The sequence below is a fragment of the Saimiri boliviensis genome, chromosome 4, assembly GCF_048565385.1.
Source record: "Saimiri boliviensis isolate mSaiBol1 chromosome 4, mSaiBol1.pri, whole genome shotgun sequence".
Lineage (NCBI taxonomy): Eukaryota > Metazoa > Chordata > Mammalia > Primates > Cebidae > Saimiri > Saimiri boliviensis.
This window is the reverse complement of record NC_133452.1, coordinates 142,852,425-142,870,745: the sequence shown is the minus strand read 5'-3', so window position 1 is coordinate 142,870,745 and position 18,321 is coordinate 142,852,425. Positions and strand designations below refer to the sequence as shown.

Below are 18,321 nucleotides of genomic sequence, written 5' to 3'. Positions count from 1 at the left end.
AACAATCAAGGAATATGCACACACACACATGCACACAGATGTCTTACAACAGTGCCCTCGGGTCTCATGGGCAGCACAGGTCCCAGAGAAGTTAAACAACTGGCCCAAAGTCACACAGCCATGGCAGCGATGGTCACACGTGTTTCTAAATGCGTTCCTTCAGTCCTATGCTTCAGCTCTGGGTGTTGCTGCTTTTGGGTCTCTTTACTTTTAATTTTGCTCTGTTCCTAAAAAAAAAAAAAAAAAAAAAAAAGAATGCTTATGCTAAGAAGAATAGAAGAACAGAATTCTGTGTTTTTTCATTTTGCTCACAGACCTCCAAACCCAGAAGAGAATTCTGAGTGAGTAGCAGGGCCAGAGCTAAGCCCCAGGCCACGTGCACATGACTCCCACCTCCAGCCAAAAGTCATGGTCACATGTCACGCCTCCATGTGGCTGCAGGGCCAGGCACGTACTCAGAGCCCTGCCATGGGCAGTGCCAGGATGGGAGGAGACACACGCTGAGGCCAACTGCTCTGGACGCAGGCCCGGAGGGGTGCATCCGACCTGAGCCACCTTCCTCCTCGGAGCCTTCTGCCTCTGCCTAATTCCAGCTGGCTTCTCTGAAGTCAATCTGGTCAAGGTCAACTGGCCACCATGGGAAGCCAAACTCAGGGAGGTAAATTTAGAGAGCTGAAGGGACACCCTCCCTGCCTGCTCCAGCTATGACTCAGCAGAAATTCTGAAATGAAGAGCCAAATGCTTGTGGAAGAAAGCAACACACAGGCGTGTGGGATTGGCAGTGAATGAGTAAACATCAGGACTGGCTGAATGAATGAATGAATGAATGAACGAACAAACAAATAAGAGCACAAGCCCTTCGCATCCACTGAGCAGCTCTGGGGAAAGTTACTGGAGGTAAGGACAATCTGCAATGGGTTAGTTGGAGGATGCTTACAGGATATGCGGAGTCCTTGGGGGAACCTGGAGGTGACCCTTGCTCCCTCCACGTGACACCCATGTGATCGGGCAAAGCCTCTGACTTTGACTGAGGAGGAAATCCTGAGTGGATGGACTTGGAGAGGGCCCTCAGCTCCCAGCCACCATATGACATATAGAAACAGGGTCGGTGGGTTGGTCAGCAGCAGCTGGCAGGCATCTCTGGCTAGATTCAGAGCAGCTACAGATAGGCAGTGACCTTCTGTGGCCATCCTGCTCCCACAGAAGGAGATGTGCTCTGGGAAGAGCTGCTGGGTGTGTGCCAGTGCTGAGGCCAGGGGGAAGGAACTCAGTCTTCCCATTGCAAGGAGCTAGGGGGACGCCTATCTCCATCTGAGGTGGAGATCCTGGTCTTCCATTCTGACAAAATAAGAGCCTGGAATACACTCAGCAGAGAATCCTGAAGAAGGAACTGTCAGATGTAACCGCAGGCGGGGATCCCACGAAGGTAGAGTGGGACACTGTCTCCTGCAATGGCCACAAAGACTATTCCCTCTGACCAGCTGGACCCAGTTTTTCTGATTTAGATTAAAGGTGGCAGGAAAAAAGACAGGGAGGATGCCAGGACACATCTTTGCTTTCTACTAATTCCAGATTCATTTATGATTTCTTTTAATATTCCCCTTTTAAGGGGTAAATATCCCCTTCAGAAAGTTATGCCAAAGTTTGAATTACTCGAGATGCTCGTTTGCTTTCCTTCAACACTCTGAGATGACATGTTTCATTCTGCAAACATTTATTGAGAATTGTTTACATACAAGGCACTGTGCCATATAGTAAGATGAAACAAAGATTAAGATTCATAATGTGGTCATTGCAAGAGCATGAGCTTTCGAGTCAGACTCAAGTTTAAACCCTAATTCTAGCCCTCTGCCTTTACTTGGTGAATCTCATCTGTAAAATGGGTATATCAATACCTGTCTAATGAAGTGGGCAGTGAGGATTAAATGAAATTCTTATGCAAAGCAACTGACACTGTGGGAGGCAATTTTTAAGTGAAGATTCCTTTCCCTTGAGGAGATGGCAAAGTTGTTCAGTGGGAAAGAGGGTCGTGGAAACTGGTACTGAATCCCAAACCAGGATGGGGATTTATTCAGTAACATGCTATAGTGAGGAGCCTCGGGGCATCAGAAAAGGGGCATTGAACAGTGCCTTGAAGGGAAGAGGGGTTTAATCATCGGAGGGTGGAGTGGGTTAGCACAGACCCAGGCATGGAAGTGTCGAGTTGTGCAGCCTGCTCTGAGGAAGGGGAACCACCCTGATGTGACTGGGAACAGAGTTCACTGAGGAAGCCATGGGGGTCAGCCTGGGCTGGAGCCTTGGGTGACCACAGTATCATCTCCTTGAGCACATCTCATGGCCCTTCAGGGCTCTTCCAGGAGCAGAGGCTGTGTGTAGGCCTCAGTGGCCCCCTCCAAGCTGTTCCCCAAAGCTCTGTATCTAGAAGAAATTCCCCAGAGTTCCAGGATCTGTGACTAGCCCCTTTTCTGGGATGTTTGCTGCAGCGACAGAGGGTTTTAACTGGGGTCTCTGTTCATAGATCAGCTGAATCCCAAGACATTAAAAGAAGCATATTGTGCCAAGCCATTGGATGGAAGTCATCCTGTTCCTTTGGGCTGATTTATTAGACCCAATTTATGTATAATGTCCAGTTTTGAATATGACCAAAAACTGAAGATTCCAAAGAGGAACAGGAAGGGCACAAAGATCACAGGGATAGGGGATCACCTTGTCCCAGACAGGCTGAGAACATAGGTTGCCCGGGGAGAAGGAGGCTAGGAGCAAAGTCAGGATTCTGTCTACATAGAGAATTTTCACAAGGACAAAAATCATTTTCCTTCCTGTCTTGGAGACTAGAGAGAAATGCAGGCCAAGCAGCATCAACTGAGGCCACACACAGGGGTCTCTTCTTTCCCCCACCTGCCTTGAGCGTCATAACAGATAAGATGAGAAGAAGGTTTGTGCAAACACATGATACTGTCCCCAGGTCTACTCATGAGACCAGGATGGATAGGGACAGCCTTGCATTGGCTCTAGTGAATTCTTTAAAGACTAAGGCATTCGCAGGCTTCAAATGAGTCCTGTCTTCAGCTCTTTGAGCAGCACATCCCTTGGTGGATCTCAGCACAGATTGCAAAGCACAGGGTGCTGGGGCTGGGAAGACTGGGTGGCTATCCCCAACCTTGAGTGTGCCTCACAGCACAGGTCCCTCGAGGAAGGGCAAGACAGAGCAATGTCCCAAACTGGCCTCTGTGCAACCAGAGACAGCACCGGGGCACACATCGACTCACCTGGTGCCTGGAGGCTAGAGAAAAGAAGATCACAGGAGAAGGTGAAATTCAGGCCAAAGAAAATTCGTGTTTCCTCATTCTCTTGCAGACTCTGGCTCTCAGTGTGTTCCTACAAGATAAAGGGTGGCGAAGGTGGCACAGGTCAGGGGCAAACTCAGTCTTTGCCAGTCTCTGGTATATAGTAAGTGTTGGAAAAAGCTGTGTTGGATAAATGGATTGCCTGGAAGTCAGCTGGAGGTTGATTTTTGCCAATTCCCTTCCTTTCCTTCTTCTTTCCGATGAAGGGGGAAAAGGCTGGCATGCTAGTCCTTAAATAGGAGAGTCCCCTTTCCTCACTTTAGTTATTGTGAGACTTTGGCTTCCAGGCAGCAATGTTCAGAAACATAGGTCAGCTTTAACTGACCCGAGAGGATGCAGGTAGGCACCAAACAGAGGATGTGCAGGAGCCAGCGTCTCCCTTGCTAGTGGATGGCAAGCTCAGCTGGATGGATTTATGAAAGATAACCTGGACCCACCCAGAGAGATCACATGCTGCCACAGACTGGGAGAGAGGACAGGGCTGTGGTCCTGAAGAGCCATGAAGAATCAAAACTGGTAAGCAGCAGGGCGCGGTGGCTCATGCCTGTAATCCCAGCACTTTGGGAGGCCGAGGCGGGTGGATCACGAGGTCAAGAGATCGAGACCATCCTGGTCAACATGGTGAAACCCCGTCTCTACTAAAAATACAAAACATTAGCTGGGCATGGTGGCGCGTGCCTGTAATCCCAGCTACTTAGGAGGCTGAGGCAGGAGAATTGCCTGAGCCCAGGAGGCGGAGGTTGCGGTGAGCCGAGATGGCGCCATTGCACTCCAGCCTGGGTAACAAGAGTGAAACTCTGTCTCAAAAAAACAAAAAAACAAAAAACAAAAAAAACTGATAAGCAAACAAAGCGCAAGCCTGAGCCGCACTGCGCAGTTCTCCTTGAGTCTCCCATCCTCAGGACAGCAGTGGGGACTGAGTGTGTTAGTCCCATTTTCCATGTGAAGAAAGCGAGACGCAGAGGCTCAGGGCTGGCAGAGCTGTGACTTCATGGCTCCTTCCTTCCTCTGCCACAGGCTGCTCTGGAGAAAGCCAGTACCGGTTCTGGGTGCGTCAGACCAACGTTTCCCAAAGAAAGCTCCCTGGGTCACCCACCTCAGTATCACCTGGGAACTTGTTAAAAATATGAATTCCAGGCCCCCAGACCAGCCTTGCTGAGTCTGAATGTCAGAAGCTAAGGCTTGGGGAGAGCTCCTTATAGCTACTTCTCTGGCTGAGGTTGGAATGAGAGCAAAACGCTTCCCCAGACACATGTGGCGTGTGTTCTACCGCCAACAGCTATTAAGAATCACTTCTATTTTTAGGTCCTTGAGGAATCGCCACACTGTCTTCCACAATGGTTGAATTAATTTACATTCCCACCAACAGTGTAAAAGTGTTCCTATTTCTCCACATCCTCTCCAGCATCTGCTGTTTCCCGATTTTTTAATGATCGCCATTCTAACTGGTGTGAGATGGTATCTCAATGTGGTTTTGATTTGCATTTCTCTGATGACCAGTGATGATGAGCATTTTTTCATATGTTTGTTGGCCTCCTGTATGTCTTACGTGCACACGAATGTTCATTGCAGCACTGTTTACAATAGCAAAGACCTGGAACCAACCCAAATGCCCAACGATGATAGACTGGATAGGAAAAATGTGGTACATATACACCATGGAATATTATGCAGCCATCAAAAACGATGAGTTCACGTCCTTTGTAGGGACATGGATGAACCTGGAAACCATCATTCTCAGCAAACTGACACAAGAGCAGAAAATCAAACACCGTATATTCTCGCTCATAGGCGGGTGTTGAACAATGAGAACACATGGACACAGGGAGGGGAGCACTACACACTGGGGTCCGTTGGGGGGAAATGGGGGAAGGGCGGGGGGGTGGGGAGGTGGGAAGAGATAGCATGGGGAGAAATGACACATAAGGTGAGGGGACGGAAGGCAGCAAAGCACACTGCCATGTGTGTACCTATGCAACAATCTTGCATGTTCATCACATGTACCCCAAAACCTAAAATGCAATAAAAAAAAAAGTAACTTCTATTTTCTTTCTTTATTTTTAAAAAATGTTCTATATCTTGATAAGAATTTTTCTTTTATTTATTTATGTTTTGAGATGGAACCTCACCCTGTAGCCGAGGCTGAAGTGCAGTGGCGCAATCTCGGCTCACGGCAACCTCCGCCTCCCGGGCTCAAACGATTCTCCTGCCTCAGCCTCCCGAGTAGCTGGAATTAGAGGTATGTGCCACCACCCCTGGCTAATTTTTTTTTGCATTTTAGTAGAGATGGCGTTTCTCGATGTTGGCCAGGCTGATCTCGAACTCCTGACTTTATGATATGCCCACCTCAGCCTCCCAGGCGTGAGCCACTGCACCCGGGCTCCATTTTCTTTAAAGGGGCTTTAAAGGAGGGATAGCAAGTTGAGAAATTCACTTCTTGGGCAGGAAAAAAATCCATGAACAGAAAGTCATACCAACAGTAACCAATCTAGTCCAAGTTTGTTCCTGTATGTGTTCCATGTTCCCTTTTTAAACAGACATGTAGCGTTCCAGTGCATCTGGCATTCATTCCCCCTGTTGTTGCTTGATGCAAACAAGAAAGTTAGTGGACCAGTGACTCAAACCAGATTTTGTAGAACCTCAGACTTGCTTCTTGGCCTGATTTCACCAAACAATGAATTACAAGGGGATTTCTAATCTTACTCGTAGAGTCATCAGTTGGGATGTCTTGAGAAAACCTTGTCTCAAATAGGCTTATCTAATAAGGAAATGGGTTCTCTCCCATCACAAGAGGCTTGGGTGGGTCTCTGGATTTGGTGAATTCGGTGGTTCGACTATGTCAGAACAGACCAGGTTCCTCCTTCCCAGTCACCCCTGTGAGGGCCTTAGCCCAGGCTCGTGGTAAGTTGGGCTGCAGCAACCCGGTATCACGGAGCCACAGACAAGCTCTGAGACAGTAAACTTTCCCAGAAGCCCCAGCAGCACTCAGTCTCAGGCGTCAGGATGGAGTCTGCTCATGTCAACCCATGCCTATACCACCCACTGCCAGAGGGAGAGGGGAAAGCCACCATCGGCTTAGACCTCTCAGGATCGGCCCTCTGAGCCTGGGTCTTCCTCGACACACAGGCAGAGAGGAGGAAAGACAGCTTCACAAAATCAGGATTCTGCTCCAAGAAGGAGGCAGCAGGAGTGTCAGCCACAGTTTCTTTCCCAGAAAAGAGCTGGTTTGGAGAAGTGACTTATATACAGCAAATCCCGAGTGCCTATTATCCTAAGTGAGGGCTAAGTGATATAAGTGAGGGCTGAAATTAAGCCTCCTCTGCTCTCTGCTCCTCCTGCCGACTTCACATGCAGGAAGCGGACGCGAGGCAGTGGTTAAGGGGGAGGAAGGAACATCCAAGGGAAAGGCTCAGAAGTCTATTTTTCGTATGTTGTCCTGTCAGTTCCATCCAGAGGATGTCCATATCCTAGTGTCCTGTCAATGCGTCCAAAGGATATCCATCTATGTTGTCCTTCAGATTGAAGCTTTGACACCTCTAAAAATATAAGGCAGTCTCCATGGAGGCTAGAGCTTTCTCTGGCAGAACCAAGGAGAGGGTCTCAAACATACACTCAACAAATATTCATTGGGTGAATAAATGCTTGGATAAACAGATGGATGGGATGTTTGACGAGCATGGTTACATGACGAACTTGAGACAAACTTCTTGCAAATAGTGCTGAGTGCGTTAGAGAATGCTGCTGGTGAGGCCAGTAGCAGGGCTGGAATTGTGACCTTGTGGAGCTGTCTGTGATCTGGCCCAACCTCTTAGTGTGCTCCAGACATGTCCGTGGGAACAACTGCTGAGGTCAGCCCTAACGTCAGTTCCTACACCATGAGGGTGAGGAAAACAACAGCTGGCAAGTGTGTTGCCTCAGTAGGCACCCCCAGACCTGTGAACTTAGTCCAGTGGAGCCTCCCCTCAGAGACCTGTAGGCACAGAGGGAGGGAGATGGCTGCGTTTTTTGTTTTTGTTTTTGTTTTTTTGTTGTTGTTTTGTTGTTGTTGCATTTTAGGTTTGGGGGTACATGTGAAGAACATGCAAGATTGTTGCATAGGTACACACATGGCAGTGTGGTTTGCTGCCTTCTGTCCCCTCACCTGTATCTGTCATTTCTCCCATGCTATCTCTTCCCACCTCCCCACCCCCCATCCCTCCCCCATTTCCCCCCAATGGACCCCAGTGTGTAGTACTCCCCTCCCTGTGTCCATGTGTTCTCATTGTTCAACACCCGCCTATGAATGAGAACATGTGGTGTTTGATTTTCTGCTCTTGTGTCAGTTTGCTGAGAATGATGGTTTCCAGGTTCATCCAGGTCCCTACAAAGGACACGAACTCATCGTTTTTGATGGCTGTGTAATATTCCATGGTGTATATGTACCACATTTTCCCTGTCCAGTCTATCATCGATGGGCTGGAGACAACAGATACTGGAGAGGATGTGGAGAAATAGGAACACTTTTACACTGTTGGTGGGAGTGTAAATTAATTCAACCATTGTGGAAGACAGTGTGGTGATTCCTCATGACCTAAAAATTAGAAATCCCATTTGACCCAGCAATCCCATTACTGGGTATATATCCAAAGGGTTATAAATCATTCTACTATAAGGACACATGCACATGAATGTTCATTGAAGCACAGTTTACAATGGCAAAGACCTGGAACCAACCCAGATGCCTGTATTTTTAAGTCTACGTGCTTGATTTCACATTCTGGCATAGTTCTTCCAATCACCGAGCTTGGGGAGCTCTGATGGACTACCGTATTTTTTCTGATTAGCACTAAAGTATGGAGGGAAACTCCTTTATTTAAATTCATGTTTTCACATTAGAAAATATTTACTTTTGGTGGCAGATGTTACACATATAAGAAACTAAGTTGAGCTTAAAAAATACTGATTTGGGAACTCAGTGGAAGTAAATACGGCACATCATGAGCACATTTTCACCGTGACATTTTCTGCTGACCAGGATTTGGCTGCATCTCATGGCCCTGGAGGCCAGAAGTCGAATCAAGGTATCAGCAAGTTTAGTTCATTCTTTTAAAAAGATTTTTTAAAATTATGATAAAATACACATAACATAAAATTGACCATTTTATCTGCTTTTAGCATGTAGTTCAATAGTGTTAAGTACATTCACATTGTTGTATATGGCAAAGTACGCAAATGCTAAACACACAGCTCAATGAATTTTTACAAAGTGAACATTCCTGTGTAATCCATCCCATATTAGAAAATAGAATATTATCAGTACCCCAGGAACCCTGCATTTGCCCCTCCAAGTCACCCCCGACACATCTCCAAAATGTCACTAAGATCCTTATTTCTAGAACCATAGGAGTAAGTGTTACCTGTTTTTGAACTTTCGATAAATGGAATTATATCATGTGTATTACTTTGTGCCTGGTGCCTTTTGTCCAATGTCATGTTCGAGAGATCCCTCCACGTCACAGGAACAGTAGCTTGTTTCTTTTCATCACGGTGTCGTATTCCGTTACATGAATATAGCACGGTTTAGTTATCCATTCTGCAGCTGATGGATGCGTGCAGTTTGTTTTCATTTTGGAGTGATAAGGAAAACAATATGATATTTCTATTTATAATGTTTATATAATTATAATGAAAATAAGTATATATTTATTTTATTTATTTTTTATTGCATTTTAGGTTTTGGGGTACATGTGAAGAACATGCAAGATGGTTGCAGAGGTACACACGTGGCAGTGTGATTTGCTGCCTTCCACCCCCTCACCTATATCTGGTGTTTCTCCCCATGACATCCCCCTCAACTCTCCACCCCCCACTGTCCCTCCCCTATTTCCCTCCAACAGACCCCAGTGTGTAGTGCTCCTCTCCCCGTGTCCATGTGTTCTCGTTGTTCAACACCCGTCTATGAGCGAGAACATGCGGTGTTTGATTTTCTGCTCCTGTGTCAGTTTGCTGAGAATGATGGCTTCCAGGTTCATCCATGTCCCTACAAAGGACACGAACTCAAAAATAAGTATATTTATTATTAGCTCAATGAATGCTTCTCTGAGCATTCTTGGAGATGCATTCTTTGGGGGCACATTTGTAATGTAAATCCAGGAGTTGACTTGCCGAATCATAGGATATTCTTGTATTCAAATTTAGTAGATATTGTCAGAAGAGTTTCCAAAGCAATTGCACCAGTTTCCATTCTCACCAGCAGTGTATTAGTGTTCCAGTGACTACATCTTTACCAAAGATTTTTTTTCATGTTAGCCGTTCTGGTGGGTGTCTAGTGGAATCTCATTGGAGTTTCATTTTTTTTCTTGTTGGAGTTTTAATTTGCACTTCTCTGCTATCCTTTTCTTCATATGTTTACTGGTCATGTGGATATCCTCTCTGATAAAACATCTGCTCAAGTCTTTTACCACTTTTTTTTAAATGAGCTTATCTGCCTTTTAAAAAATTATGTCTAGGAGTTCTTTATATATTCTGGCAGTTCCTTGTATATTCAACAGAATATATAAAGGAAAAAAAAAATATATATATATATATATTCAATGGGAGTTCTTTATGTATTCAACAGAACTTTTGTTGGATATATGTATCACAAATATCTTCTCCTATTCTACGGCTTGCTTTTTCAATCTCTCCCCTAATGGTGCCTTTTGCTCATCAGAAGTTCTTAATTTTTTTTTTTTTTTTAGACGGAGTTTCGCTCTTGTTACCCAGGCTGGAGTGCAATGGCACGATCTTGGCTCACCGCAACCTCCGCCTCCTGGGTTCAGGCAATTCTCCTGCCTCAGCCTCCTGAGTAGCTGGGATTACAGGCATGCGCCACCATGCCCAGCTAATTTTTTTGTATTTTTAGTAGAGACGGGGTTTCACCATGTTGACCAGGATGGTCTCGATCTCTTAACCTCGTGATCCACCCGCCTCGGCCTCCCAAAGTGCTGGGATTACAGGCTTGAGCCACCACGCCTGGCCAGAAGTTCTTAATTTTAATACAGTACAAATTATCACTTTTCTTTACAGTCACTGTTCTTTGTGTGTCCTGCTAGAAAAATATTTGTCTACCCCAAGAGCTATGAAGATATTTCCCTGTTATTCAACAGAAGCTTTATTTCGCCTTTCACATTTAAATCTACAACCCACTTGAAAATTTGCCTTGCTTTTTAAAAATACATCTATTGTAACACTTCAAGCTAAATAATTCAGATGTGCCAGAGAAGCCTGGTCCCCAGGGAACAACTTCCATGTTTGTTATTTTTGTCCTTTTGAGAAAATACTCTTTTTATCCCAATCTGTAAAAAGATGATGGCGAGATAAGCCAAGCTTCATTTTATTGACAACTACAAGTGTTAGAAAACTGTTAGTGTACCTAAGGTTTCTGGAGCTTCCTAGAACTTTATGGGTGGGCTCTGACTCCCTATTTTGCACTCTTGTAGGTATTTATTTCTCTAAAAGGAGACTGAACGTAAGTATTTCCCTTCTGCTTGACACATCATGCCTGGATCTATAAACTTCTCTCTTGCTGGACTAAATTTAAAGAGCTAGCATCACCTACCTGTCATTCATCTTTCGTAACTCACCTTCACCTGGCTGAAGTCAATCAATGATCTGTGGTCAGACAGTCTTCTGGCTGCATTGTCTTTGATTGGGGGCATTTTCCTTCTGTTTGGATTATTTACACTCTAGGTCATAAAGCTGTTGTCGTCACCAGATGGGAAGCTCCTGAATATATCTCAGTAGTTGAAGTTGCTTGTGAAATCCTGTGAAGTGGAGAGCTGTTCTAAATGTTTTTCATGCTTCCTCCCAGCGTGCCTCCTGCTGCCTTCCAGCTCCACCTTCTCTGCCAGCTTGATGGATCTGTCCATTTATAGTTTCTATTAAAAGTCACTTCCCGGCCGGGCACGGTGGCTCAAGCTTGTAATCACAGCACTTTGGGAGGCCAAGGCGGGTGGATCACGAGGTCAAGAGATCGAGACCATCCTGGTCAACATGGTGAAACCCCGTCTCTACTAAAAATACAAAAAATTAGTTGGGCGTGGTGGCACGTGCCTGTAATCCCAGCCACTCAGGAGGCTGAGGCAGGAGAATAGCCTGAACCCAGGAGGCGGAGGCTGCGGTGAGCTGAGATCGCGCCATTGCACTCCAGCCTGGGTAATAAGAGCGAAACTCCGTCTCAAAAAAAAAAAAAAAGTCACTTCCCCTTTGCCATGTACTGCCACATTTTTCTCTGTCTGCCTCTTTTGACTTTTTATGCCCATTCTGTATTTTGTCAATAGCTTTGTTGAGTTGAAAGTGATCTTGGTCTTTAAGAAAAAAACAAACAAGAAACCCCCAGATTTAGCTTTTTCAAAACCTTATCTTTTTAGAGTTTGGGGGCCCTTGTTTTTAGTTAGTTTGATCTAATGCCAACCTTCTCCCAAAAACAAGGGCAAAAGTTTTACAAAGATTGCTTCTAAAAAAGTAACTTTAAATCAATTTAATCTTGAGAGAAGGGCAAGAAGTTTGCAATATCATCACTAGGGTGAGGAGCAGATTTGATTCCAGTCCCAGCTTTGCCATCAACTAACTACATGGCCTTGACCTTACTTTACTAGGTCTCAGTTTTCTGGTCAGTTAAATGAAGGTATTGGCTCTCTAGGGCACTTTTAGCTCTACCCTTATGGAATTCTCGATAACAAATGAATATAGTCAAAATTTTAAAGTCAGGACTGTGAATCAGCCATATTGATTTAGCTTATCTTTTTTTAAGATTTTGTTTTAAAGTTTTGTATGTGGAGACATTCTTATAACAGAAGTCAATTTTACTAAGTTTCATCACAAGCATATACACAAAATGTAACATAATGCAAAGTCCAAGTAATGGCTTACCTAACTTAGCATTATTCAACATAACAGCAAAAGCCAAGTACAGAAAAGACATTGGACAGTTTTAATGGCACTAAACTTCAAATTTTATCTGTTAACTTATTTTATGTAGAATCATATAAATGTTCACGTACATTTAAATTTTTTAAATATTTCACCAGGTTTGTTGAAATTAGATGTGTAGTATACACTGCTATTTCTTTCTTTTAATAGATAGTTTAAACATATTTATTTTTAAAAAGCTTCTGGTGACATAGACTTTCAGGGAGTGGTTGCTATGTCAACACACACTTATTAGGCATCATCTATGTGCCAGGCATTGTGGAGATGACAAAGGCTTTTATTCTAAGATATGATTATTGTCCTTAGGAAGCCGAAGTCTACTTGGATAAATAAGACTTAAGGACATAAAAATGTAAATAGTGATTAAAAATCATGGCTCCCAGGTATTTTTTAATATATTCATTTTTGCATTTATGACAATTATATCTTTTTTTAAAATTTTTACTTTAAGTTCTGGGATATATGTGCAGAATGTGCAGGTTTGTTACATAGGTATACATGTGCATTATTAGGTATTTGTCCTAATGCTCTCCATCCCCTTACCCCCACCCCACCTCCCTGACAGGCCCCGGTGTGTGATGTTCCCCTCCCTGTGTCCATGTGTTCTTATTGTTCAATTCCCATTTATGAGTGAGAACATGCAGTGTTGGGTTTTCTGATCCTGTATTAGTTTGCTGAGAATGATGGTTTCCGGCTTCATCCATGTCCCTGAAAAGTGGGAGAAAAGTTTTGCAATCTATCCATTTGACAGAGGTCTAATATCCAGAATCTACAAGGAATTTAAACAAATTTACCAGGTTTTTTTTTTTTAAGAACCTGATAAACTGATTCTAAAGTTCATTGGGAAGAATAAATGGGTAAGAACTTCCAAAAAAATATTGAAAAAAAGAATAAGCATTGGTTAGGGGAGGGTGTGTTTCCACTACTAGTTATTCAGAAACACTGTAGAACCATTGCAATGATAAAAGTCTGCAATAATGTAGGATCAAAAGAGACAATAGAAACAGATCCAAATATTTGTGTGTGTGTGTGTGTATGTGTGTGTGTGTGTGTGTGTCTGAGTGTGTGGTCAGTGGAACAAGATAATATGGGATAACTGATAAACTCTTGTGAAATAATAACAATAGATGCTTCATAGTATACATTAAAATACATCCCAGATGCACTAAAAGTTAAATGTAAAAATGAACAGAAGAAAATATAGGGTGAATCTGTGTAAATTTGGTGTGGGAAAGGCAGTCTAAACAAACACAGTTAAAGACAAACTTTGTTACATTTAACAAAAGAAAGTTTAAAATATATTTTATTTATCAAAAAGTCTATACATTAAGAGAGATGAGAAGAATAGGCACTACAGTTAACCATAATACATCATACAGTTTTAACAGCTAGATGGTGGTATGGAATTTTCCCAACACAAAGAAATGATAAATGATTGGGATGATGGATATGCTAATTACCCAGATCTGATCATTATGCATTATAGGTATCAAAACATCACTGTATGCCCTATAAATATGTACAATTATATGTCCATTAAAAAATAAAACAACAAAATAGAAAAAGCACTCACTGTAAAAATAAATGGATGTGCAAAGAAATAGAATATTTTTAAAAGGCTTAGACAATTTTAATCTGTCATGATAGAAAAAGTACAATGATGGTTGCCTGGAGCCAAAGGTGGGGTGGAAATTAACTTGGAAGGGGCATGAAAAATTTGGCAAATGGGCCAAGGACACGAATGGGAGAACAACAGGATGGTAACCACATGGAAACAGCGTCAACGCCGCTATTAATTGCAGCATGCAAGATTCAGTCATGCAGATCTCCTTCTCGCTTATCACATTGGCAAGGAGGAAAAAGAATAATCAATGTTTTGGGTGAGTAAGTGGGGAATGTACACTCTCTGCAAATGACATTTAGATGCAGTTTAATAAATCAATAAATGTTCCGATTTTGAAAATTATCAAGTAAATGCACATAGATATCCTCACTGATTCTGGAGCCTGCCATTGCCATCCTAAACTCTCTTTTCATCTAGGACTCTACCCCATTCCTGTCCTCTTCACCTCCTTGAGCCTCCCCCATTCTTCATCCCCGAACCTCATCCCATTCTTAAAGCTCACTCTGTCCCTCATTCTCTATTGTAACTTCCACTCTTCACCTTTTATATTCATGATTATTCACTGCAGTATATGTTAGCTTTTGCTGTATAACCAACTACCCCAAATCTTACCGCCGTTGTGTAATTAGTTCACAGTTCTGTGGGTCAGCTGTGTGGTTATCCTCAACTGGGCAGCTTGTCCAATCCCTGCTGGGCTCTGCTTTGCATCTGGGAGAGGCTGGCGAATTGGGGGGCGCTGGATGATTGAGACTAATCTCCTCACACGCCTGGTGGTTGGCAACCCATTGGCAGGGCTGAAAGGGCAGCAGGCAAGCCTGGACTTGTTCACGCAATGGCAATCGCAGGGTCCCAAGAGCAGCAAGAGAGCCAGTTCCAGTGTGCAACTCATGCCAAGTCTCTGCTCTGTACGCTTGCAGACGCCAGCGGCGTTGGCCAAAGCGTGTCACACAGCCAGTGCAGATTTGAGGAGTGGAGAAAGAGGCTCCACCTCTTGATGAGGGGGATACTATGTGGGCAAGTTTTGTAATCTGCCGCACCACATTATTTATGATAATGAATGTTGGAAGCCACCTACATGTGCACAACAAGAATGGTCAGATAAAGCGTAGTTCAACCACACAATGCAAAATGTATAATATCCTAGAAAAGCATTATGGTCTATGTAGATGCTTTGTGAAAATACAAAACAAAATGTGCCGCCTAAAACCACTACAGCGTGGGGGAAAAGGTTTTTTTAAAAATGACTAGAAGGACACAACCTAAAATGTTATCTATCAGTCCTATGTCTGATTGGCAGGATTATGACAGATATGTTACTTTATACTCTAGTTTTCTCTGTTTTCTGATAGAGCATGTGAGGCCATATTATGTGCAGTTAACATACAGTTTGATCTACTCTTAGGGCCTGTCTCTCCCTCTTGTTACCTATTTGAATGCAGGTGAGTTACCCAAACTCTGCAAGCCTCAGTTTCTTTATCAATAAAGTGAGGGTTACGATGACGCTTACCTTGTGAAATTGTTATGAAGATTAACTGAGATACTGTTCATGTGAAAGGTTTCATACATTACTGGGCACGTAATTATTGATCAACGAATATTAGATAAGAAGTCATCATTTTTATAATTAGAAAAAGTAGCAATCAGTATCATTTGGTATGAAAGACATAAATGTATAATAAGATTTGGATTTATTTAGCATCCACTGCTTGAGGAAATACATGAAAAAGAGTGGTCAGTAACTTTTAGTAGTGCCTTCTATTGGATTTGTATTTTACAAATTGTATTAATACCAATATGAAAAATGGTAAGGTATATAATATGTTGGAAATGTTTGCTAAATCCACAGATGATTTGTGCTGTGCAAAGGGATTTGAAACCCCACCAGTGATGTTTGTCTCACCAGTTGGGAGCCAATTATTTGAGACAACAAAAGAAAAGATACAATGAAGCAGAGCCTGATCAATTGTTGATTTGATTGTCTAGGCAGTAAGTGGATAGATCTGGTAGTCTAACATTTCTTAAACTATGTTAAAGACTTTGTATCCATTACTATGACACCGTAACTGTTTATGATCCTTTAAATATAACCACCCACAATTTGGTCTTCGATCTTTTCCTTTTTTGTTTCAGGTGCACTGTCTAAGGGGTTTCTGGGAAGCATAGGGTTGCTACTTCACTGCACAGGGTTGCCACTTTCTGGGTATTACCTACTACTATTATTGTTTTTAAGTCTCCCATGTGCGTTTCAGAGTTCAATTAATATGGAGACGACAGCAAGCATCTCAGCTTATTTTGTTACGAGAATTCCTTCAGATGCCCTTTACTCCCCAAATCACCTTAAAATAAAACAAAACACAGAAGTGAGAGAGATGTACACCCTCACTAACATCTCATTTAAATAATGTCTTGTTGACAGCAGTGGCACTGTGGAACTTTTTGAGAATGCACTCTTTGCGTTGCTGTCCTTAAAGATAGGTTACATCGTGAAAATGAAACTTTAGAAATTCCTAACTTCAGGGCACCACCTGTTATCACAATTTCATCAGCTTTCTTCTTGCTGCATTAAAATAGTATCCTTTCTGTCTTTTACTTCTGTTAAATCTTACAAATCTTATTATTTTCCCTCTCTACCTCTATTATCTTGGCCAGAAGAGGGTTTTTGTTTGTTTGTTTGTTTCCTGAGATAGGGTCTCACTCTGTTGCTTAGGCTGGAGTACAGAAGTGTGATCATGGCTCACTGAAGTCTTGAACTCCTGGCCCAAATGATCCTCCTGCCTTAGCCTCCCTAGTAGCTAGAACTATTAAGTCACACCACCAGACCTGGCTAATTTTTTTTGGTTTTTGTTTTTGTAGAGACAGGGTTGCCTAGGCTGGTCTTGAACTCCTGGTCTCAAGCTATCCTCTTGTCTTGAGGCCATATATCTGTTTAGTCTTTTCTCTTCTAGAATGCTGTCATTTTGGTGAATTTAGATATGTCTACTTGAACCTTCTCAAGAATCCTGGAAACGTCAGCATACTTAGTGCGATACATATCCCGTCAGCTGAGCCAGGTTTTCTGAGTGCAACATATCCTAACAGGTAGGTTTTATTTTCTTCCTGATTTTGGCCACACAACACACTGACGAAGTAGCTTCAGAAAAAAGCGCTACAAGATCCTAAGTCCCCTTCGTAGACAGCGGTGAATCCAACCCTGAGGCAAGTACCTCTGTGCAATCAAGACTTCGAAGTTTTTCTCCCTCTTCTCTACCAGACACCAGTTGCTTCATTCCTGCTGGCTCCGTGACCCCATTTGATGGTCCCATCATTGGCTTTCCACCCATTCTGGGAAGCACACACTGCTTTATTCCTTGTGTATCTGGATGTAGAGCCTTTCCTCTGTGGCCTGTAGATGCGAGGGATACAGGATGAAGCATTTATTGACATCCTCCCTGTCTCTGCAGTAAAATGAACATATCTGTGCAGCCAGTTGGCCTTAGCCTTGGACAGCCACTGAGTGTAAATAAGGCTACGTTCCATTGATCGCTAATGCTCAGCTCTGCTGAGCCACTATCTGCCACAAATTCTCCCCTTCCCAAGTATGTGTGAGGTTCCCAATCTGCCTCTGCAGATTTTCAAGCTGGTTCCAATTGGCACTCATGGATAGCCAAAGGGAAATTTCATCAGGTCCCTGTAACTTGAATGACCCTCCAACCCTGGTTCCTCCACAGTCCTTGGAGATGTCACTCCCACTGCAGCATTCGAACCCATGGGATGCCACAACGTGCCCCTTCTCACCGCTATGGAGCTGATAGAGCTGGAGGCTGTAGCTGCTGGAGCCCCCACCAGGGACACCTGCTGACCACACCGGAGCTGCTCTCAGCTGTACCAAGGCTTGGTAGCCAACCTTGTCCCTGGCTCCCATTCAAACATCTGCTTCTGCTGACCTCTGGGTAAACCTGTCTTAGTTCCTTCTGACTCTGGAGAATCGAGGGTGAGAATAATATGTTCCATACAAAAAATGCTTATGTCCTAAGTTGCAATAGCATTTGGTGCCATAGCATTTTAAGTACAAACAAACCTAGAGCTATCTTCTTCCAAATACTCCAGGGCACCTGAGTGGGCAGGTCAAGGTGGATTCCAGTATTTGTAACATGCTATACCTAGAATCAGTTCTCTTCTCTGACATTTACAGTTTGGGGCTGTGTAAGGTTCACTGGTCTAGACTTCCAGGGCTGTCACATATAATTTGCATGTTGTGCACCATAAAAATCTAAAGAGAGATTAAGAAGCAAATGATGCCTCAATGTTGTTCAGTGCACAGCCTGCACAACTGTTCACAGTGGTTCTAAATGCTTTCCTAATGATGAGTTCCCTCTCTTGGGCTCTGTGGTCTTTACTACAATACAGCCCAATGCAGCA

At 43.4% G+C, this 18,321-nt stretch overlaps 1 long non-coding RNA gene across 2 annotated transcripts; it reads left to right on the top strand.

Annotated features, from left to right (window-relative positions):
- The first annotated feature begins 355 nt into the window (after positions 1–355).
- On the top strand, positions 356–18,001 carry LOC141584382 (uncharacterized). Of its 2 annotated transcripts, XR_012517414.1 has the most exons (6): positions 356–897; positions 5,465–5,586; positions 9,060–9,101; positions 10,808–10,836; positions 16,869–17,001; positions 17,631–18,001. It is a non-coding gene; the product is annotated as an uncharacterized LOC141584382 (long non-coding RNA). The 2 variants fall into 2 exon arrangements; XR_012517413.1 differs by having other exon boundaries at positions 10,808–17,001.
- The last annotated feature ends 320 nt before the right edge of the window (positions 18,002–18,321 follow it).